This window comes from Ursus maritimus, unplaced genomic scaffold (assembly GCF_017311325.1).
Source record: "Ursus maritimus isolate PB19 unplaced genomic scaffold, ASM1731132v1 scaffold_5, whole genome shotgun sequence".
In the NCBI taxonomy this organism is placed as follows: domain Eukaryota; kingdom Metazoa; phylum Chordata; class Mammalia; order Carnivora; family Ursidae; genus Ursus; species Ursus maritimus.
Window position 1 is genome coordinate 10,216,645 of NW_024426663.1, and position 21,895 is coordinate 10,238,539.

At 38.2% G+C, this 21,895-nt stretch overlaps 1 long non-coding RNA gene across 1 annotated transcript in view; it reads right to left on the reverse strand.

Moving 5' to 3' along the window:
• Positions 1–504: 504 nt before the first annotated feature.
• LOC103672227 overlaps positions 505–21,895 on the reverse strand; it is a 191,262-nt gene continuing 169,871 nt past the window's right edge. The window contains exon 5 of the long non-coding RNA XR_005832387.1: positions 505–950. This is a non-coding gene — a long non-coding RNA (uncharacterized LOC103672227). The remainder of the gene's footprint in view (positions 951–21,895) is intronic.

Below are 21,895 nucleotides of genomic sequence, written 5' to 3' on the forward strand. Positions count from 1 at the left end.
CAAAATAAAAAGCTCTTGCACAGTGAAGAAAACCATCAACAAAATGAAATGGCAACCCCTAAATGGGAGAAGATACTCACAAAGGACATATTCAATAAGGGGTTAATAACCAAAATATTTTTAAAAAGCTTATACAACTCAACCCCCCCAAAACAGACAAATAATCTGATTAAAAATCGGCAGAGAACCTGAATAGACACTTTTCTAAAAAGATATAAAGATGTCCAAGAGACATGAAAAGATACTCAATATCATTTATCTGGGAAATGCAAATCAAAACCACAATGAGTTATCACCCCCCCCACACACACACACACTTCTTAACTAAAAATTCTGTGGTCTTAACTGATCCTTTCTCCCAGAAAATAGGTACACAGCTAACTGGACATGGTAATCTGGAGTATCTGCTCTCAGGACAATGAAGTTAACATCACTCCTATAGTGACACTCACACCTTTGATAGATCTTATGAGAATATTTGATCTTGTATCCAGAATCCAAAATAAGCTCATTAGGAGAAAAATATATTCTAAAGGGTTTAAAAATAGTGATGAAGGTATAAATTATGGTTCAAGAAAAAGCTTTTAGAATGTGAACACTAATTGGACATGGGAGCTGAAGCAACTAAAAGTATCAAATCCGATGTTAGGAATCAGCATTCAATAATTTGAATGAAGGTACTGTTAGAATAAAAACAGAAAACCTTTTGTCTCCAATTATCAAATGTTATTTATATACATTTTTCACATAAATGATAACCATATCTTACCTACTGTGAAGTACTGTAGAAATGAAGAGAGCCAAATATCGACTACTCTCCCTTTGAGGGGAGCTTACCTGTTGCTGCAAAGCTTTCCACGGAAAGAAGTGATTTTCATTTTGTTTCCCAGGATAGTTCAATATGGAAATGATCATTTTTCTTCACTCTCCATCCTCTTGCTTGCTCCTCTCTGTAATAGAAATGAAAATTTTCTCAGGGGAGAAATGAATGAAGGCCAGACATCTATTAGACCATGTTAATCAATAAAAGATGTCCTACACACATACAACTTCAACAACCAAATACACACACAACAGGAACTCTGCTAATCTCTGTTCTAGTTAGGACTGAATTATCCATTAGGCACTGTAGATGCTTTGTGTAGGGTATATAATACTTCCAGAGGCCCACAAAAAATATTTTCAGTACTTTTAAAATCAGAATAAAATTTTAAGTTTAGAAAAATGTTTTAATCTACAATATAGTATATTGATATTTTTATCAATGCAGTCATGTGATGTCATCAATACAAAAGCATCTAGGGCCCAACGAAGTCTTAATGAAGCTGATGCCAGGTTTGAGAGGCAAGCCAAGATTTTCCAAATGGCTAGGTGGGTAAATTCTAACAACTGGAGCCCACAAATTCAACAGAACTTCTTAAAGTTTAAATTTGAGAATAAGCACTAGACAATTTCATTTTGCCCTCAAGTCCCTAGCCATTACTCCTAAAAGAACATATCAAAATCATTATATTTGCAAGTTAAGAAACATGGCATGACTGTTAATAAAATCAATACCATTCTTTGTTCTTAGACCCTTTTCTAGCTTGTTCTGGACCTAAGCCTGAAGAGGGAATTGGTAAATTATTCAATCCTCCTGTTAGAAGGTGGAGGAGGGTCAGTAATGTATCCTCCCGACTGAGAAGGCACTTTAATACAAAAAAAAACAAAAACAAAAACCAACAACAAAACCTCCGAAGTAAGCCATTCCACAGAGCTTACACCATTTTATCCAGGGTAACTTACCAAGAGGGGCAATCAGTTGGGCAGACAATCCAAAGCACGAGACAACAACCACCCCACCCACTGCAGACCTCAGCTCACAGCTTTTATAGAGTGAGGGGGCTGGTGGTGTGGTCACAGGGTAGTTATCTAAAGTGAAGCCATCTGTACACCAGATGATTTCCTCTAGTTATCTCAAGTGGAGCCTTTTGTGCCCCAGTCATCGTTACTAGTTATCTAAAGTGGTGACACCTATGCATCAGAGGTGAGAGTAAGATGGAGTCAGTGTTGTCAACACTCCTGCATTCCAACCACAACATCTTTATGACCTGTACAATCTTTGCACAGCATTCTTCTATGATGACTCTAGAAGCAGATATTGGGAGGTGACTTATATCCCTATACCACAGCAATTAAATATCGATATGAGATATGCCAGTGACCTGGTAAAGGGGTCCTTTCCTCAGACCTAACAGTCTTGCAGGTGGGCTTTCACAATCAAGCCTAGAGTGTGCAAGCAATCAAATAGAAAATTAACCATATATGCAAGGAAACCACAACAATCCAGTAGCCAGCCTACTTTTATAGGTAAACAATAAGTATTCAAAGGCAATCAGAACTAGAATCTAACATCCATAAAGGTGTGTTACTAATAAATAATTTCTTTTTCCTAAACTCATCCTCATTACTAGCAAAGGTAAAAAAATTAAGACTAAGTTGTTTGTAAAAATTCAGTTTTAACAAACTTGGCCTCGTTATTTACCTAAGTACAGCAAGAACAGTGAATGGCCATTTAGATTCTTTTAAATCTACTTTGCTGGTTGTTTTTTGTTTGTTTGTTTGTTTTGTTTGTTTGTTTGTTTGTTTTTCTCCAGATTTTATTTTTAAGTAATCTCTATACCCAACTTGGGGCTTCAACTCTCAATCCCGAGATCAATAGTTGCACACTCTACCAACTGAGTCAGCCAGGTGCCCCAAGATTTCTGCATTCTTATTGTGTCTAAATTATACCTCAATACACATGACTTTAGAAGAAAAAAAAGGAAAATATAATATTAACCATTCATCACACATCCTTCCAGGCACTTGTGGAACCAATGCCTCAGAGATCATCAGTTGTGCCTGTCTTATTGATAAAGAAGCCGAGGCCAGAAGTGGTCCAGTGATTTCCTAAGTCAATAAAGCAGTACGAATACAGCTGGAACCAGGACCTTTTTTGGGCTCCTTCCTGGCAAGTCAGAACCCTCTAAGTAATAGCCAGCTTTGGTGACCTGGGCCTTCTCCGTGTTGATGAACCAGACACAGCCCTGTGTAACCCAGAGGGCTCTCATAGCGGGATATCAGACAGACACAAAACCAGGATTGAAGGTCAGCCCAAGAAAGAGCCGGGACAACTGAGAATAAGCAGATTTAACCTTTGAAAAATTAAGGAATTTTAGATTGAGCCTTTAACAGCCTTTCAAGGCTAAGAGCCAAGCCAAATACTTCCCATCAGACTCACAAGCAATACCTACCTATTTGGGTTACTTCCTCTTTTCCTGAGGTCCTTAAACTATCTGAGCCTGCTTAAATCCTTGAACTATCTGAGCCTGCTTAAAACTGTCAGGTCATATCTAAGTCTATGCATGCCTTTCTCAAATAGGACATTCTACTCAAAGCCTTGGTAATATAATTAATGTTTCCAATGGTGTCATGTTACAAGAACAGATTTTTATTGAATTTATGCAAATAACTATAATTGATTTCACATTGTGTCATTGCCACAAACCCCAGTCAAAACTTTCTGGATATCATTTACATCTATTCTAATTTACAACTCACATCTGGCATTAATAGCTGTGCCCCAGAGCCTGTACTTGTTTTACTATCATTTCTATCTTTAAGAAAGCCTCTTATTGATTAGCACCCTAACCCATTGGCTTCCCTTAACCAAAGCATATAAAGGTCTTAATAGCTTTCACTAGATGGGGAATAAAAGGTTTCTAGTAACACAACAAACCAGCAAAAGCTTGTAATTCCTTTACTGTTCTTTGACTGAGAAAGCTTTTATTTTATCAGTGACTGCCTCTGGCATCACCTTTGTCTTACCCAACCAGATGACGCCCAGGAATTTTACTGACTGACCTGGCCCTTGGATCTTGTCCATCTTTCGCTCCCACTCTGGGGACTTCTAGTATGCCTGTAATGACTCAGCTGTTTGAGACAGGGAGGATAAATCATCACAAGTTACGCAACCCCAAATCCCTAGAAAATAGTGGAGATAACACCTGCTGATCTGTAGGTAGAGTCTAGTCCACTCGATAATTTGTTCCCCATAACCATCAATAGCCTTAATCTCTGCCCAAAATTTTGAGGCGTTCCCATAGATGTGTGCATTCAGCTCCAGTGTCTATTAAAGCTAGTAGAGTCTGTTAGTACAAAACCAAGAAATAATTAATTCAACATGGCGCCTCTGATCGCCCCCTATTGCACACACTAGAGGGCAATGTTGTCCTAACCCCTAACTCTCCAGGGGGTACTCAGCCTCGAATTCCTCCATCAGGGGAGGTGCTCTTGGCAACACACCTGGCTTTTCTGAGGCTTCCTTCAAAGGAGTAAACTGGTTTCCCTTAGCCAATGCCTTCTATTGGCTTAACAAGTCTGAATTTGGTTGTTTCTGTTTTCCCTCAAGGTCCCAGATAATATTAAATCTTGCCAAACTGTTTATGAGAGACCTTAATTGGCCCCCTTTCCACCATTTTATCATTGGCAAGGTCCTTTGTTTTTCTGTGTTTTTTCAACCTATTTCCTTTATGACAGATTTTTTTGGTTTCCCTTGTCAGCCACCACAGAGGTTACTCTAGCAATGTGTTGATACTAAAGTTTCTAGGGCTGATTAAAAGAGGTCCAAGTAAGGTACCAAGACAGAATAAACATTCAGTAAACACTCATGAATAGTTGAGTATTAAGTAACTTTATAGTCTAACATGCTCATTGGAAAAATTAGTTAAATACTACCCGACAATTTTTCCAAAAAAGCAACCCAAATATTTTGCCTATGTATCTAGATGGTTTTTTCGAGTATAGCTCTGATATTAATACATAGCATGTTGACTGGTAAACCACCATCTTGTTGAAATCACTGAGCAGGGATGCCTGGGTGGCTCAGTTGATTAAGCATCTACCTTTGGCTCAGGTCAAGATCTCAGGGCCCTGGGATTGAGCCCCACATCGCGCTCTCTGCTCAGCGGGGAGCCTGCTTCTCCCTCTGCCTGCTGCTCCCCATGTTTGTACTCTGTCTCTTTCTCTCTCTTTCTGACACATAAATAAAAAATAAAAATCTTAAAAAAAATAGAAAAAAAGAAATCACTGAGCAATGCTAGTAGCTTGTCAGTGGTCACCATTATATTTTAGATTTTATAAATAAGTGATAAAATTGTCTATAAATAGTGACACTTTTTTTACTTTTTTAAAAGATTTCTTTCTTTCTTTTTTTTTTTCTTTTTTTAAAGATTTTATTTATTTGACAGAGATAGAGACAGCCAGCGAGAGAGGGAACACAAGCAGGGGGAGTGGGAGAGGAAGAAGCAGGCTCATAGCAGAAAAGCCTGATGTGGGGCTCGATCCCACAACACCGGGATCATGCCCTGAGCCAAAGGCAGATGCTTAACCTCTGTGCCACCCAGGCGCCCCTAAAAGATTTATTTATTCATTTTAGAAAGAGAGCGCACACAAATGGGAGGAGAGACAGAGGAAGAGAATCTTCAAGCAGACTCCCTGCTGAGTAGGGAGCTGATGAGGGGCTCAATCCCCCAACCCAAGAGATCATGATCCATGTGACCATGACCTGAGCTGACCAAGAATTGGCCCCTTAACCGACTAAGCTGCCCAGGTGCCCCAACAGTGACACTTTTAATACCTCCTTTTGAAATTCCTTGTCTCTGATATATAAGTGCAAATCTACCTTTCACATTTCTACTCATGAAAGATGTGTAGATTTTTGTGACAAATTTTAAGCAAATGATAGTAGCATGTTTTAAGCAATAAACCAGTTTTCCTAATAATTCCACTTATTTGGGGCAGATCTGCATGATTGGATGGGTTTGATGTCTTTTTATTTTATCCCTGTTAACATTTTGTTTGTACTATTTTATCATCTTATATTCTTTGAGATATTATTTGTGAACTTTTAATTTTCAATAAGAAACTCAAGTTTGAGTGTAGAGTCTGTTTTATTTTCTTCTGTGTTCTCTGAAACCTTGTTCTCTGATACAAACTATAATTTTGTAGGAGTAAAAAATTATTGGATAAACATAATTGAGTATGTTTGAACTGAAATTTAAATTGATAGAGAAAACAGTGCATCACATGTAGCTAAGGCCAGACCATTTTCTTAGATTGAATTCATTTCCAAAGCTCTCTCATTATTTTCTTTTCCTAAAGAGCCCTTTGCAAGTGGAGAGGAGCTAATAAACCCTCATCAGTGAAAAGACAAGCTTCATCATCAAGAAGGATAATGCTCCTTATTCACAGGGTCAAGCTATGGGAACCAACAGAGGTCAACCCATCACCCATCTATACACTAGAAATACCTTTGTCCATTAATATATAGGGAGACTGAGGACACTGGTGCTCGGGCACAAGCATTTCCCATAACTGTGAACTTCCTTACCCTAGAAGATTTCTCAGTAAAGCCTGTGATTTCATATATTTATTTATTTTCAAATTTATTTGGTGGCCAAAGCCTCAATGTGTGTGGCTGCTCCAGCAGTGGCCACAGAGGGATTTTTATGTTGGAAATAAATGAGCTATTTTCCACGCATGAAGAAAAGTTTGTTTTCATTTCAACAACTATGTGTGCTGCACTTTACTTTATGCTTACAGTCTGTTCAGCTCAACGTGTCTGTAGAGCTGCAGTGGGTTGTGCTCTTTTCAGCCTGACAAACAGCAATTTGGTGCAGTTGGAACTTCTTATTAAGCTGTGGCAGGTCGGGCAGTCCGGAGCTAACAGAATTCTCCTAAATGATTGGCTGAGGCATTTGTGTTAGCTTAATTGTACATTTGCCCTTTGACTAAAATTAGAGATTAATCCCCCTCCTTGGGAACTGCATCTTAAGTTAGTAAAAGTTAGACTGCACTTTCTAATTAGACCTTTTCTATTGCATACTGCCATGGGGTTTCTACCTTGACAACAACGCACAGTCCCATTATGTTTTCTTTTAGAAAAAATTTCCCTTCACACTCTATGTGAGGCTGTTTCTGCTTTATATTAATATTAGCTCACCGATTGTGATTGTACAGTGTGTGGGAGGTTGGTAGCAATGGAGCTGTGGGCAACCTGCACAGCACCTTTCGCTTTCCCCTTTCATCGTATCAGGACTAGCACAACCTGGCTTTGTCCTAACAGAGGATCTCACCGCTGCTCAGGTGGCTCATCAGTAAAGTGGCTCAACGCTTGATCCAGCGCTGTGTAATAGCTCACAATTCCCAGCATTCCCTGCTAGCATCTTTAATTATAGTATTGATTTTTTCAAATGCCATTTTTGAAACTTAAATACCTGTTACTATAGAAGCTATCAGAATATATGGTGCAACAACATTAAAAGAACCTATGTCAAAAATTTCAAAAGAAAAATGGTCCTGGCATTCAAAGCCACATAGAATATCAGGTTCCTCTGTAATATATATCTTTGTTAGTGAACAATAGAGTACTGATGATTGAGGATTATTTGTGGGGACAGTACTCCTTTCCTTTTTTTTTTTTTTTTTTTCCCTCTGCATGTTTTTTGTTGACGTTTTACTTCTTCTGGATCCTCTATAGCTTGTTCCCAGAAGAAAAAGGACGAGGGCCATACTGTGCATTGCGTTCTGATCTGTGTGTTTACTAGCTCCTAAAATCCCCTGGCTGATGCTTGCCTGTGCTTCATGACTGAGTAGTGAGTCACCTGCAGGAGTCACCGAGAAAAGGATGCAATCCTTTGAAGTTAGCTAAGACTTTCTCCATAATGGTTAGGTAGAAAAAGGGAACTACTGCCTTTTGAAGAAAAGATCTTAAAAAATTTCTAATCTATAAAATGTGGAGATGAGAAAACTTAGCTCTAAGATTCCTTCTGAAGCAAATAGTCTATGAACCTATGATAATTTCTTTCCCTAAAGTGATAATATCTCACAAAGTTTTACTTCTCCTAGGAAACAGGTAGCCGGGTGTGATCATAAAAGAAAATAAAAAGAATATCTACAACCTCGCTTCTTTATTAGTTAAAATGAACACCTTTTAAAAACTTTTAAATTAGACATTTTCTTAACTGCACAGTTACAGCATGTCTCATTTACTTTCCTGAGGTTTTGATGGCAGCTTGTCCCGAGTGAGAAGGAAATACATCAATGCCACCGCCCCCTCTAAGCCTGTTCCCAACCATAGGCCTTATCTTCCATCCAGGCTCTGGCATCATTGCCCTTTTGTATTATAATAATGTATATAGAAACTTTTATCTCTTTAAGTTTTAATAACTTGAGTTTATGACTGATATCCCAGACTCTAAAATAGGATACGTTTTATGGCTTTCAGGCATAGTTATTATATGGCAAGAGGAATAGCAAAATCAAATATTTGTCATACTTTCAAGTCAAACACAGTTGAAAGTATCTTCTATGCTCAAAACTCATCAGAACTGAGGTTAGCACAAAGTGGAAGTTAAAAATCACATTCCTTTAACTTATTTTTTGTGTGCTATTGGAGGATGAGTCTACCTTTCTTGACTCTCCCATCCTCTTTTTATATCAAGGACACTTGCAGTATGTTGCTCATATATTGATGGAGGTCTCAAGAATTCCAATTGGTCAAATATTCATGCAATATGACCACGATTTGCAATTTTCTCATACAATTTTGTACAGTGCTTTTAAGATCTATTCAAGAAACCACCGTGACAGGCTATGACTTACAGAATAAAAGAAAAATAACCCAAAATGTTAAATACCTATAGTAACAGTACCCAATTTCTTTGGCATTAGTATTTTCCCTTTTCCACTGTCAAATTAGTATAAAACCTCACCCCATCTTTGCTAAACAACTGCCGTCCCAAATAAATGCAATTATGATAAGAAAAAATGGTATTTAAAGGGAGTTAAGATGGCGGAGGAGTAGGGGACCCCTTTTTCAGCCGGTCCCCTGAGTCGAGCTGGATAGGTAACAGACCAGCCTAAATAACCACGGAATCAGCCTGAGACGCAGGAAGATACATCTGGATCTCTACAAATGAACATCTCCAGCGCTGAGTATTGAGGTACCAAGAGGGGAGCTGTAAACCGTGCACAGATATCGGAAGATAAACGGAAGGGGGAGGGAGCCGCCGCGTTTGGGCGCCAGGAAGCGGCAGCCACCTGCACGGGGGAGCGGGCGGACTCACGGAGGGCACCCGCGAGAGAGCGGACTGAGACCGGTGAACCATGAATGCGTGCCAATAGGCATCTCCCAGAACACCGGAATCCCGGTGTGCTCACGGGATCCAGACTGAGACCGGGAGCTCCCGGAGCGCGCGGGGGGCGGCTGGCGGCTGGCGGGCCACCTGCACGGGGGAGCGGGCGGACTCGCGGTCGGCACCCGCGAAACAGCAGACTGAGACCGGTGAGCCGGGAGCGCGCGCCGCCAGGCATCTCGTGGAACATCGGAATTCCGGTGTGCTCACGGGATCCAGACTGAGACCGGGAGCTTCCCGGAGCGCGCGGGGGGCGGCTGGCGGCTGGCGGGCCACCTGCACGGGGGAACAGGCGGACTCGTGGTCGGCACCCGCGAAATAGCGGACTGAGACCGGTGAGCCGGGAGCGCTGCAGGGTTGAGCAGCACCAGCAGTAACAGAGTTAAAGTGGCCAGAGCAGAACATCCAGTGGAGAGCGGGCCGCGTCCTCTGTTCTGAGACAATGCGGCCTCTGCTGCTCTGACCCATCAGAAGAGGGCAAAGCAGAAGCCTACCAGGAAAGCCGCCAGAGAACAAAAGCCTGGAAATACCGGCTCACAGCATGCCCATCCCCATCCCCCTCGCAGGGGGACACGGAGACTCTAACCAAACAGGGGTTGCCTGATATCGGCGCAGCAGGCCCTCTCCCGAACAGAAGGCAGGCTGAAAAATCAAGCCCACAACCAGCGCCTGGGTGGCGCAGTCACATTGAAAACTCCTGTCTCCGGCAGGCGTGATCCCCGCGTTCCCAGAAAGGAGTCCCTCATCGGGCTCTTCCGCTGGGAGCCTGGCTCTTTCCTCTCTCACTCCCTGCTTCTGTTCCGTTCTTTCTGACTATCTGTCTCCCTCTCTCAGATAAGTAAATAAATAAAATCTTTAAAGAAAAAGAAGCCCCACATCTCTAAGATCCCTATAAACAAGGGCACGGCCTGGGACCCAGTCAATAATTTGGGCTCTGGACAACACATAACCTCTCCTCATCAGAATTATTGGGAGAAGCCCCCGAAAGACAGTGAGTCTGTGGCCTCTGCCACAGAAGTAACGAGATATGGATGTAACCAAATTATCAGAAATGGAATTCAGAGTAACAATGGTCAAGATGATGAGTAGACTTGAAAAAAGTATTAAGGAAAATGTTACTGAGGAATATATAGAATCCCTGGGGCGGAAATGAGGGCGAATTTGACAGAGGTAAAAATTCTATGAGCCAAATGCAGGCAAAACTAGAGGCTCTGACGGCCAGGGTCACCGAAGCAGAGGAAGGGTTGATAAGGTGGAGGATGGGTTAATAGAGGAAAAAATGAAAATAGAAGATGGTCTTAAAAAATCCGCCCACGAATGCTGGCTGCAAGGGAGGCCACTGACTCAATGAAACGATCCAATGTTAGAATCATCGGCATCCCAGGGGGTGGAGAAAAACAGGAGTCTAGAAGAGATATTTTGCAGACAAATTGTAGCTGAAAACTTCCCTAATCTAGCAAGGGAAACAAACATTCGTGTCCAAGAGGCAGAGGACCCCTCCCAAGCTCAACCCACGACAAACCTATGCCACGTCACGTCTATGGTGCATTTCGCAAATATTAGATCCAAGGATACAGTATTGAAAGCGGCCAGGGCAAAGAAATTTCTCACGTACCAAGGCAAAGGCATCAGGTACGTCAGACCTGTGTCTACACAGACCTGGAATGAGAGAAAGGGTTGGGAGCATTTTTAAAGCTCTTTCAGAAAACATGCAGCCAAGGATCCTTTATCCAGCAAGGCTGTCATTCAGAATTGATGGAGAAATAAAGACATTTCAGAATGGAGAGCAGTCACTAACCAATTTTGTAACCCACGAAACCAGCCCTACAGGAGGTATTAAGGGGTTTCTATAAAAGTAAAAAGGCCCCAAGTGATACAGAACAGAAAGTCACAGCCAATACAAACAAAGACTTTACTGACAACATGGCAGCATTAAGCATATCTCTCAGTACTCAGTCTTAATATTAATGGCTTAGAATTCTCCCTTAAAACGCCACAGGGTTGCAGATTGGATAAAAGAAATGACCCATCCATTTGCTGTCTACAAGAGTCATTTCGAACCCAAAGATGTATTCAGACTGAGTAAGGATGGAGTACCATCTTTCACGCAAAATGGACCTCAAAAGAGCTGGGTCAGCAATTCTCATATCAGATAAACTGGATTTTTAAACTACAGACTATAGTTAGAGCGCAGAAGGGCACTATATTATTCTTAAAAGGAAGTATTCAACAAGTGGATATGACAATTATAAATATATATGCCCCCAACAGTTGGGAGCAGCAAGATACACAAGCCAACTCTTAACCAGAATAAAAGAGATATATAAATAAAAATACCAGTAGTAGTAGGGGACCTCAACACTCCACTCTCAGAAATAGACAGAACATCCTGGCAAAAACTAACAAGAATCAAAGCTCTGAATGCCATACTCGATGAGTTGGACCTCTTAAATATATACAGAACACTACTACCCTAGAACCAAAGAATACTTCATTCTATTCTAATGCCCATGGAACATCTAAGAATAGACCAGTGTTCTGGGACACAAAACAGTTCTCAGCCCGATGACCAAAAGATTGAAATTATCCCCTGCATATTCTCAGACCGACACGCTCTGAAATTGGAACTCAACCACAAGGAAAATTTAAGGAAGAAACTCAAACACTTGGAGAGCTAAGAATCATCCTGCTCAGGAATGACTCGATAAACCAGGAAATCAAAAATCAAATTAAACAATTTATGGAGACCAATGAGAATGAAAATACAACAGTCCAAAACCTTGAAGCTAAAGGCAGTCCTAAGGAAAATACATAGCCATCAAGCCTCACTCAAAGAATAGAAAAATCTAAAATGCAGTTTTTATATTCTCACCTCAAGAAAGCTGGAACAGCAACAGAGGGACAGCACTAATCACGCCGGAGGAAGCAGTTGACCAAAATTAGAGCTGAAATCAATCAAGCGAAACCAGAAGTACAGTAGTGCAGAGATCACAGGACTAGAAGCTGGTTCTTGGAGAGAATAATAAAATTGAGACAGACCACTGAAGACATCAAAAGAAAGAAGGACCCAAGATTATTAAAATTATGAATGAAAAAGGAGAGGTCGACGGCGAGCACCATTAGAAATTGGAAGGATTATTAGAAATTTTTATCAACAGCTATATGCCAATAAACTAAGCAATCTGGAAGAGATGGAATCCTTCCTGGAAACCTATAAACTGCAAGATTGAAACAGGAAGAAATTGATTTCTTAAATAGGCCAATTAATTACTTGAAGAGATTGAAACAGTGATAAACAACTTCCAAATAACAAAACTCAGGCCGGAATCGGTTTTCCTGGGAATTCTACCAAACATTCAAAGAAAAATAATACCTATTCTCCTAAAGCTATTTAAAAATAGAAACAGGGAAAGCTACCAAACTCATTCTATGAAGCCAATGACCTTGATCCCAAACCAGGCAAGACCCCTCAAAAAGGAGAATTACAGACCGATTTCCCTAATGAAGCTATGGATGCAAAATCCTCAACAAGATACTTGACTAATAAGTCCAACAGTTCATTAAAAGGATTATCCACCCGCATCAAGTGGGATTCATACCTGGATGCGCGTGGTTCAATATTCGTAAAATCAATCAGCGTGATACATCATATCAACAAGAAAGACTCGGAACCATATGAGTCCTTTCAATCGATGCTGAAAAAGCATTTGACAAAATACAGCATCCTTCCTGATTAAAACCCTTCAGAGTGTAGGAATAGAATACGTTTCTCAATCTCGATAAGAAAGCCATCTGTAGAAAAGCCTACTGCAAATATTATTCTCAATGGGGAAAAGCTGGAAGCCTTTCCCTTAAGATCAGGAGCGACAGGATGCCCTCTCGCCACTATTATTCAACATAGTACTAGAAGTCCTTGCTAAAGCAATCAGACAACAAAAAGGGATCAAAGGTATTCAAATCGGCAAAGAAAGAAGTCAAAATGTCTCTCTTCGCAGATGACATGATACTCTATATGGAACCCAAAAGAAGCCACTCCCAAACTATTAGAAGTTGTAGAGCAATTCAGTAACGTGGCGGGATACAAAATCAATGCTCAGAAATCAGTTGCATTTCTGTACACGATGACGCGAACAAAGAAAGAGAAATTGAGAATCCATCCCATTTACAATAGCACCAAAAACCATACGTTACCTTGGAATTAACTTAACTGGAGGCGTAAAGGACCTATATTCTAGAAACTATAAATCACTCTTAAAAGACATTGAGGAAGACATAAAAGATGGAAAAGATATTCCATGCTCATGGATCGGAAGAATTAACATAGTTAAAATGTCCATGCTACCCAGAGCAATCTACACTTTCAATGCTATTCCGATCAAAATACCGATGACATTTTTCAAAGAACTGGAACAAATAGTCCTTAAATTTGTATGGAACCAGAAAAGACCCGAATCTCAAGGAACTGTTGAAAAGGAAAAACAAACCTGGGGCATCACAATGCCAGATTTTGAGCTGTACTACAAGCTGTGATCACAAAGACAGCATGGTACTGGCACAAAAACAGACACATAGACCAATGGAACAGAATAGAGAGCCCAGAAATGGATCCTCGGCTCTTTGGGCAACTAATATTTGATAAAGCAGGAAAAAATCCGGTGGGAAAAAGACAGTCTCTTCAATAAATGATGCTGGAAAATTGGACAGCTACATGCAAAAAGAATGAAACTTGACCACTATCTCACACCATACACAAAAATAAACTCCAAATGGATGAAAGACCTCGATGTGAGACAGGAATCCATCAAAATTCTAGAGAACATAGGCAGCAACCTCTACGACATTGAGCCAAGCAACCTTTTTCATGATACATCCCCAAAGGCAAGAGAAACAAAAGATAAAATGAATTTATGGGACTTCGTCAAGATTAAAAAGTTTCTGCACAGCCAAGGAAACAGTCAGAAAAACTAAGAGGCAGCCACGAATGGGAGAATATATTTGCAAATGACACTACAGATAAAGGACTGGTATCCAAGATCTACAAAGAAACTTCTCAAACTCAATACACGAAACAAATAAACAAATCAAAAAATGGCAGAAGATATGAAGACACTTTTCCAATGAAGACATAAAATGGCTAACAGACACATGAAAAAATGTTCAAAATCATTAGCCATCAAGGAAATTCAAATCAAAACCACACTGAGATACCACCTTATGCCAGTTAGAATGGCAAAAATAGACAAGGCAAGAAACAACAATTGTTGGAGAGGATGTGGAGAAAGGGGATCCCTCCTACATTGTTGGTGGGAATGCAAGTTGGTACAGCCACTCTGGAAAACAGTGTGCAGTCCCTTAAAAGTTAAAAATTGAGCTACCCTATGATCCAGCCATTGTACTACTGGTGTTTTCAAAGATACAGACATAGTGAAGAGAGAGGCCATATCACCCCAATGTTCATAGCAGCAATGTCACAATAGCTAAATCATGGAAGGAGCCGAGATGCCCTTCAACAGATGACTGGATTAAGAAGTTGTGGCCATATATACAATGGAATATTACTCAGCTATCAGAAAACAGAGTTCTCAACATTTGCTACAACATGGACGGCACTGGAGGAGATAATGCTAAGTGAAATAAGTCAAGCAGAGAAAGACAACTATCATATGATTTCTCTCATCTATGGAACATAAGAACTAGGATGATCAGTAGGGGAAGAAAGGGATAAAGAAAGGGGGGGTAATCAGAAGGGGGAATGAAACATGAGAGACTATGGACTATGAAAAACAAACTGAGGGCTACAGAGGGGAGGGGGGTGGGGGAATGGGATAGGCCGGTGATGGGTACTAAGGAGGGCACATACTGCATGGTGCACTGGGTGTTATACACAACTAATGAATCATCGAGCCTTACATCGAAAACCGGGGATGTACTGTATGGTGACTAACATAATATAATAAAAAATCATTATAAAAAAATGGTATTTAAAAAATTTGGTTTTGCTTCGAATGTATTTATAATTATAATATATAATACACATTATTTTATTATTATATACTATTTTATATATCAAATAACATATAAACACAATGTTCTAGTAAAAACATCAAGCCTTTTGATAAAGTGAAAGCCCCATGAACCCTCATACAATCATATTCTTCTCAGAAATTACCACTGACAGAGCATACTTTATACGTGTACCAACCTTAGTGTATTCATTTACAAACACACACAGCCCACATACAGTTTTTGTAGTTTTGTACTTAATAGAGTCTTTTTTTTTTTTTAAATAGAGGAGTTAGATCATATGTAATTTTCCGTGAATTGCATTTGATGACAATATAATTTGGAAGTCTTTTCATGTCGGTAAATTCACTTCTTTCTTCTTAAATATTAAACAGCATCTTGTATCTTGCATCTAGCAGTACATGTATACTTTGTTTTGTTCCACCACTCTCCTTTTGATGACATTTAGTCTGGCTTCAAGTTTTTGTTTTTTTTTAATTTAAAAAGTCTTTTTGTATCCCATAATTATAAAACGTAGTTTTTTATTTTTTTCTAGTTCCTTGAAAATGTCATTTTTCTAGTATTTATGACATTATTTTTTTGTATTCACATCATTTTTCTTATATTTTCTTATATAAGTGCAAGAAATTATGCTTTTTTTTTAGGTGGTATAAGAAAAATTTGTAACTTTTTGAAAAAAATACTCACTATCCTCCACATTATTTGTTGACTAGCCCATTTTTAAATCACAGCTTTGAAACTCTACCTTCATCCTACACTATATTCCATGTATACATGAGCCTGTTGCTGGACTTCCTATGAATTATTACTTCACTAACAAAAACTTTCCATAATCCTAATTATCATTAGCTGCTGTGAAAGCTCCATTAGAATGCTATGCATGGGTCTGTGTCTCATCACCACATAAAGAATTCACTGTTTCATAATATGGGTCTTAAAGTGGTCTCTTTGTGATTCTGCTAACAAGTCCCTCCCTGCTCAGTTCCTTCTGATATTAGAATAAGACAGAAGGATTTGAAGGTGGGAATAAGGATAGGGAAATTTGATGTTCAATGGTGCTTTTCTTCAGAGCCTGCACCTTTTCCCTTCTGAGTCCCCTTGGTAGCACTTCCTCTCTCAAGAATTCTGTGTTCTCATACTGCCCCCTAGTACCCCCAGCAACCTAGAAAAATGCATCACAACCCATGAAGACTTATCCTACAGGGACATTCCAGTTCATTTTTTCATGCAGCCTTCGTTTAAACATGTGTTATTCTCACTCTATATTTAAGGAATATCAAAATTATGAATGTTAGATGACATGTCAATGGTGTATTGCTCCACTGAGGAGGAAGAGAGAGCTAAATGCAGGTGAGGAAGATGAGAAGGGATTGGAGTATTCGTGGGTCTAGCAGCGTATCTAATCATCACTGTATTGCTAAGGTCAGCTCTGTAAAGGAGCACAGAAATTAAAATGTCCTTATCAGAGAAACAAAATAATAATAATAATAATAATAATAATAATAATAATAATAATAATTTTGGAAGGGAAGGAAAACACATTTAAAAAAACTCTAAAAATAATGTTCCCTGTTGGGTATTAGAATGAGTTCATGTTAATTACTTATTTCTAGGAATGATGGTTGCCACCTTTAAATCTCATGGTTACTAGAAAGATGAAATCTAAATGTTAATATGTACTACTTTACAGGGAGAAGATTGGCTTCATTAAAACCCCTTAGAAAAACTGGCTAATAGATATGCAATAAAATAACTCAGAAGAAATGTAGTGAAATAAAATTAAGACTCCATATCTGTGGAAGACCTTAAATTGATTCTGTTAAAATTTTAAAGGAATATGCATTCTATACATATCTTATGATTTTCTATAGTTTTTTTTTAAATTTTGCCTTTAAATATCCAGTAAAATTGTGATCACTTTCAAAGTCTTTCTGAAAGGGAGATATGAGAAAAACAAAGAATTAGTATAATATGGAAAGGCAAAGAAATGAGATTTCTACAATCTGATTCCCTCTGACCAGAGGCCTTGTCTTTCTTTACTTTTTTTTAAAGATTTTACTTATTTATTTAAGAAAGAGAGAGCACGAGCAGGGGAAGGGGCATAGGGAGAGAGACAAGCAGACTCCCCACTGAGCAAGGGGTAGCCTGCATTGGGGCTCAATTCCAGGACCATGAGACCATGACCTGAGCCAAAGGCAGAAGCTTAATTGACTGAGCCACCCAGGGGCCCCAAGAGGCATTATCTTTCATGCGGACAATTCATGTGTGTGCTTCTGTATATTGTGTCATTTTGTCTCCTTTTTTTCTTGAAGATTTTTGTGTTAGGAGTAATGTAATGCTCTAAGTTTTGCTATTATTGGAATGAGTGCCGAGTTTTGCTTTATTTCCCATTTTTACCTGCCCATCTGTATTTGGACTTTTTTTTTATAGAAATTTGACTCCTTTATATTTTGATACAAGTTCTTTATGAGATATGTGATTTGCAAGTATTTTCTTCTAGTCTGTAACTTTTTGTCTCAGTCTTTTCAGGATAGTATAACAAAATACCATAGACTGAATGACTTGTGAACTACAGAAATTTATTTGTCAGAATTCTGAAAGTTAGAAAGTCCAAGATCAAGGTGCCAGCAGATTTGGTGACCATGAGGGCTCACTTCCTTTTTCATAGATATCCATCTTTTTTTTTTTTTTTAAGATTTTATTTATTTATTTGACAGAGAGAGAGACAGCAAGAGAGGGAACACAAGCAGGGGGAGTGGGAGAGGGAGAAGCAGGCTTCCCTCTGAGCAGGAAGCCCAATGTGGGGCTTGATTCCAGGACACTGGGATCATGACCTGAGCCAAAGGCAGATGCTTAATGACTGAGCCACCCAGGCGTTCCCATAGATAAATATTTTTTCACCATGTCTTCACATGGTGGAAGAAAGGTAGCTCTCTGGGGTGTCTTGTAAAGACACTAATCCCATTCATGAGGGTTCTTTCCTCATGAGCTAATCACTTCCTAAGGGCTCCACCTCCAATACCATCACACTGGGGACTAGATTTCAACACATGAATTCTGGGGGGACATTAACATATAATCTTTAGCACTTATCTTTTTATTTTCAACAGTGCCTTTTACAAGCAGAGTTCTTCACTTTGATGGAATCCAATGAATCAATTTTTCTTCTATTCAATTCACTTGATTTGTACTATAGAAATGTATTCAGTTTAAATCTGTTATGGAATTGAGTTTATGATGTCTTATCCAAGGTGTCTATACAAAGCCCAAGGTCACAAAAACCTTGGTTTTTGCATTTAAATCTGTAATACATGTTGAATTAATTTTTGTGTATGTTGCAATTTTGGGAACCTACTAATTTTTTCATTATACATACCTGGCAACAACTTTTTTAAACTGTTTACTCCACTAAATTACATTTGCAACTTAGTAAAAAATCAACTGATATGTTTGTGTCTATTTGCAGCTGTTCTATCTTGTTCCTTTGGCTTATTTGTTCAATTAGACACCAATATAATCCTCTTTTTTTTTTTTTTTTTTTTTTTTTTGGTTAGAGTAGCTTTGCAGTAAGTACTCAAATTGGGCAGTGTAATTCCTTCAAGTTTGCTTTCCTTTTCCAAAGTTGCTCTATTTGATTCCCTTTTCATTTTCACATAAATTTTTATATCAGATTTAATTTTTCAAATACATGGGAGGATGCAGATTAGAATTCCATTTAATTTGCGGATCAATTTGGGAATAATTGACATCTAAATAATATGTAGTCTTCCAACCCTTAAACACAATATATGTCTCCTTTTATTTTTCTTTAAATTTTCCTATGCTTTGCAGTTTTTAGTTTACAGGACTTTTACATCTTTTGTCAGCTTTATCCCTAAATATTTTGGTTTTTGATGGCTGCTGCTGTCAATAGTATTTACGGGTTTATTTTTTTAATTTCAATTTCCAGTTGTTCATTGCTAGTATATAGAAATATACTTGATTTTTCTATCCTACCTATGTTTAAATTCTTGTGTTTAGACAATCTATAAAAATTGATTGTTATTATATTGCTTTAAACAATTGATTATTTTAAGAATTTATATAATATGAAAAATGTTGCTTATGATAATCTTTGCATTTGAACGTTTTTCAGCGGACTCCACATGTTATTTCCTCTTTATGGGCTTCTCCCACATGTTTTAAATGCTACTGTTTTGGGTGCCGATTTTTGTTAATTTAAATTTGTATTTGTTTTATGCCTGCATCCTACAAACTGATGAAAACATTTAACAGTTCTCATAGATTTTTTAAAAGATTTTATTTGAGAGAGAAAGTGCACGAGAGAGAGAGAAAGAGAGAGAGAATGAGAGTGAGTAAGCAAAGCAGAGAGTGGGGTGGTGTGGAGGGCAAAGAGAGAAGCAGACTCTCTGCTGAATGCGGAGCCAGACTTGGGGCTTGATCCCAGGACCCCAAGGCCATGACCTGAGCTGAAGGCAGATGCTTACCTGACTAAGCCACCCAGGGGCCCCTCAAGCAGATTTTTGGGGTTTTTTGTAGATTCCTTAAGATTTTTTATGTGACCATGAAATCATCGACAAATGAAGAGAACTTCACTAATGCCTATACTTCTTCAGTTATTTTGTGTTCTCCTATCTCTCTTCTGAGACTGTTAAACAGATACTTAATGACATGACATTGTCCCACTTATCCACAGGGTTTGTTCATTTTTTTAATTCTTATTTTTTCTGTGTGTTTTTATTTTGGATATCTTCTGTTGTTTTTTCTTCAATATCATTAGTCTCTTCTGTGGTATCCAACAGTTGTTAATCCAATTCAGTATATTTTTTATTTCATAGATTCTAAATCTATGGAAGTTCATTTGAGTTTCTTCCATATATCTTCAGTATGTCTCATCCTCATATGCACCTTTTCTCTACCTTCTTCTAAGTGTGGAACATATTTAATAAATGATTTTTATCCCACATCTCTGTTTGATAACTCTATTATCTCTATTATTTTTGGTTCTATTTCTAGTAATGGATTTTTCTCCTGCATGAGTCTTAATTTTCTGCTTTTTTGCATGACTGGTAACTTTTGATTGGATAATACATATTGTGAATTTTACATTGTTGGGTCCAGGGGTTTACTGTATTCTTTTCATTAGTCTCAACACTGTCCTGACATTCATTTATATAGATTTTTTTTCATCAGTAATACTTTCTAGGTTGCCTTAAGCCTTCCTCTCAGATACCACACTCTTTTGTTGCATGTTGTCCAATATCTGGAAACTGCTCTTTCATATATTTTGTACAGCTTTCTAGTATTACTTAGTGTTGGAGGGTAAATCTAGTCACTGTTATTCCATCTTTGTCCTAGGGAGATGTATAATTTATTATCGTTGAAAAATTTTTTTCATTTAATATGTGATGAATATTCTTCTATGTGAATGCATATTTATTTATTTAATCATATTTTAAAAGATAGCTCTTTGAGTCTGAGTATTAAAATTTAATTACCAATTCACAATTGGTTGATGTCTAGATTATTTATGATTTTCCAGACTTTTAAAGAATTTTATATTTGGCATCATCTATAGAGAATGAATTAGTAATTGTCATGATTTTATAGGTATTTTATTATTTTGTGCTTATTTAAAATTAAAGTAGCACAATTTGGATATAACAATTTGCATACTATTTCCATTTCCCTGGGTCTTCAGGTGGCCCATTGTTAAAAATTGGCATAATTAATAAATTGGCTAAGGAGTGGTTTGATAAAATATGTAAATGAGTTGATCAAAGAAGGTTTAAAGTCTTAATGCATCTTATGTTATTAACATCAATTTAGAGGATGAGAATAATGACAAGTATGAAATATGTTTCCTATTTTAATTCAGCTTTTACTTGACTAAGTACGTGACACACAGTTGTTAAAGGACAATTTACTAGCATTTCCTGACACTGTTACTTAAGTATTCTTTCTCCCTTTTTGTCTGTAATTTGTGATGTCAGAAGGGAGGGAAAGAGCCAGGAAAAATATCTCGTAAAGGGAGATTATTTTGAAGATCAAGTCACTACTGAGGTGAAAGGAAGAGAGCTAAGTTTACCTCCTTTTTTATGGCACCTCTCAATTCCTTCTATAAGCAATTGACTGTCTTTAAAAAAAATCCTGAACTTCTTGCTTAGTGCTTTTTTGTGTTTCAGCTTTTGAGATTTGAGGTGATGTCACATTTAGAAGTTGCTATACATTAATTTATAAGCATTTCAAAAAACATTTTTCATTGTACTCAGACTAAGAATGGAGGGATAAACATACAGCATTAATGAAGGATGTATATTTCTAATGTATTCTTTCATTGTATTATTTCATGACTTTAAAGTTTAAGCAGTTTTTCCAGTGTCTTGCAGTGAATCAGTAGTAAGACTGAAAATAGAATTTGATAATATGGGCTTGAATGCCCTATGGTTTGGTGTAGTTAGATATTGCAAACTTCGTCTATGGTTTTGAAAGGAAAAGGGTGACCAAGAAGTGGAGATAATAGCCTGTAGTTATCTAAGCATTTGATTAGAGCTTTTCATGCTGTTTTAGATATAGAAAGCACAGTATTGATTTGAACATCAAAGCTCAAATTTCTTCTGTGAAAAACACCCAAGCAAATGAAGGAGATTACC